This window comes from Oreochromis niloticus, linkage group LG16, assembly GCF_001858045.2.
Source record: "Oreochromis niloticus isolate F11D_XX linkage group LG16, O_niloticus_UMD_NMBU, whole genome shotgun sequence".
Classification (NCBI taxonomy): Eukaryota; Metazoa; Chordata; class Actinopteri; order Cichliformes; family Cichlidae; genus Oreochromis; species Oreochromis niloticus.
The window spans coordinates 34,352,221-34,355,047 of record NC_031987.2 but is presented as its reverse complement, the minus strand read 5'-3'; the positions used below and the strand labels follow the sequence as shown (position 1 = coordinate 34,355,047).

Genomic DNA, 2,827 nt, shown 5'->3' with positions numbered 1-2,827 from the left:
ACATCTTGATATCTTCTATGAGTTTACCAGGTTTCAGACTCATAGATAAAACACAGAGCAGGGGCTGATGTTTTGAAATTTTGTAGGGGGCGCTGTAGAGCCATTTTGCGCTATTCAATGAAAATGATCACATAACAAGAAAGCCCTCATCACATTGGAGGGCTGCGCCAAATTTCAAGACTTTTTAAACTTTCCAAGCCCCTCAAAAGCCACTTCATTTTTCATGGTGAACCGCGGTGCCACCAGGGTGCGCCGTTCAGTTTAAAGTCACAATTTTCTCACTGAAGCATCATGAGGGACTGATGGTGAAATTCACCGCTTTTGAGGTGGCCACGATGAACCTGTGAAAATCAGTACAACAAAATTAAAGCTTAGACATTTCCTGTTCCCACTAGGTGGCGCTCTACGTATTCCTGACAATGGGCATATTAAGCTGTTCAGGGCGGGTCTGACATCACGCCTGTAAAGTCTGGTTCTGATCAGACTGGATTTCATTGAGTTACACTAATTTGTTTCTTCATGGCGAGACATCAAAGTTCGCCATGCTGCTGGGGTCACACCCTTTCGCGAAAACTCACAGTTTTCACTGTAACCCAAGTCCAACTCCTTAAGGCTTTCCTGGAGAAATTTGAGGCTGCAGATGTCACCCATTACAATACTGTACACCAAAGTGTAAAACATGACATTTCCTGTTCCCACTAGGTGGCGCTGTCCCTGGTGTCAAATATGGCAGGTGAAATATGTTCAGGGGTGGAGCCTTATCATATGTGTGGTCTTTGGTCCATGTCGGACCATGTATGACTGAATGAGAGACAATAAGATTTTCATGGCGAATCATCAAAATTCGCCGTGGCGTCACGGCCTCACAGTAACGCGAAAACTCAAAAGCTCCGCAATTTAACATGGCCCAGGTGTGTAGTTGACACTGACCATATATGAAGCTTATACGACCAAATCCCAAGGAGGAGTTCGCAAAAGTTCGAGGCATGGAAATGGCAAAATTAGAGCCAAAATGTGACCATTATTCAATAATGTGATAAGGTTTAAACATGTATTTCTCTTGTCAAGTTGGCTGTTGAGCTGTGAGTCACTATGCAAATTAGCTGGAGTGAGTGAGTGACAAAGACACTTCCTGTGTCTGTGTCTCGGAGGCTTTCAGTTCAAGAGAGAGCGGTGGCTGTTGTGTTGAGGATTATTTAGCGAAATATATAATGGTAAAGTATCAGGATATTTGATTACGGTGGTCAGGTCTGTTCAGAGGTGCAGATTTGGACAGGAAATTTATAATTTAGGGATGATACGTTGTTGAAATCAGTTTATATTTTATGCTGAATGAAAACATGGTGGAGTGAGGAAGGGAGACATTGTGCAAACGGTCTTTGAGCTTTGACGAGGTGTTCAGTGCGTTGAATGGGTGAAATTTAAGATTGTTTAAGATTTTTTGGGGCTGTTGTTTTTCATTTTAATAGAGGGAGTTTTGATAAACATGGACATGTCTAAAAGGGCCCATAGTTTTTGTAACAGTGCACTTAAAAGAACCTGTCAGGTGATTTTGTTTGTACTTTGATGAGCTAATAATCAGCTCTCTTTCTTTCTCATTTTTGTTCTGAAGCAGGCCTGGAAGAAAGTGAACTGACAGCGCTGACAAATTTCCGGATAAACAAATATGAGGTGACTTTTCCAGATTTCAATGGGTGGAGGAAAGGCTACCTGTGGGGACCTGATCAGATTGAAAGTCCCTGTCTAAAAGATTGCCGCGAGCCAATCCAGACAAAACCATAAAGAACTATTTTCTAAAAAAGAGAAAACAAAATAAAACAAATGAATGAGCTCATGTTGCTGAGAGTGAAGACTCTGATTATTTGCGAGGGAGTCCACACTATCAGCAAGACCTGATGTTAATGCATGTGAGTGAGTGTGTGACTGGACCAAGGTGGGGATGAATAAAATGTTGACAAACAGGAGGAGTGGAAGACTGAATTCTGGGGAAGCTGATGTTTGCTTGGAGGGAATTTTTGTTTTATTTACTGGGGTTGGATTATGTTATTACATTATAAAATGCTAAATGCTAAAAGGGAAACATTGTTGATATAACTCATGTTACCATTAACTGAAGAAACACATGATTGATAACTGCTCTGTTTTAAGTTTAGTCTTTGTTGTAACATAGATTGGATCATAAAGGGGGAGAGTTGAGTATGAAATGTAAAGTACAGGTTTTGTTTCTAGGAAATTCCAAGGATCCAGAGTTCGATGGAGCAAGGAGTTCGAGAAGATTTGACATGATGATTAAATTGATTTTATTCCTTAAACACAGGTTTACAGGGCTGGAGCAGATCTACCGGAGAGGAGGATGGCTGAGGAGTTTGGAGAGATGATATGACTAACCTTTTTCCTTTATTTATTTGGACACATCTGGTGTGTCCAAATATAAAGGGGGAATTTAAGAGGTAATTTGAAATGAGTTCTAGGATCATTTTATGACTTTTGGGGTTTTTGATAATTTAGATATGGTAAAACTGAGGCAGAAATTGTCATTTTTAAATAGAGTTATTTTTAAAGTAAAATGAAACTCCCTTGCTTTATTTAAAATAGGCGAGGCCAAAGGCCTGTAGCTTTTAACTGTATAGCTCTTAACTTGCAGGGATGGCGTGGAGTGTAATGAATGAATGCAAAACATGCTTACAGACACAAACATGACATAGATTTATTTTATAGGGCAAAGGTGGAACACATGGTGCTTTGTTTCTGCTTAGCAACAAGTGAGGCAGACGGTGTTAAAGATAAGTATGTAATAAGTAAATAGGAAACATGTGAGGGTGAGACG

At 40.2% G+C, this 2,827-nt stretch overlaps 1 long non-coding RNA gene across 1 annotated transcript; it reads left to right on the top strand.

The window, feature by feature from the left end:
• Nucleotides 1–1,158: 1,158 nt before the first annotated feature.
• Nucleotides 1,159–2,549, top strand: LOC112844213 (uncharacterized). The gene is made up of 3 exons (XR_003216944.1): nt 1,159–1,214; nt 1,613–1,671; nt 2,318–2,549. It is a non-coding gene; the product is annotated as an uncharacterized LOC112844213 (long non-coding RNA).
• Nucleotides 2,550–2,827: the final 278 nt, after the last annotated feature.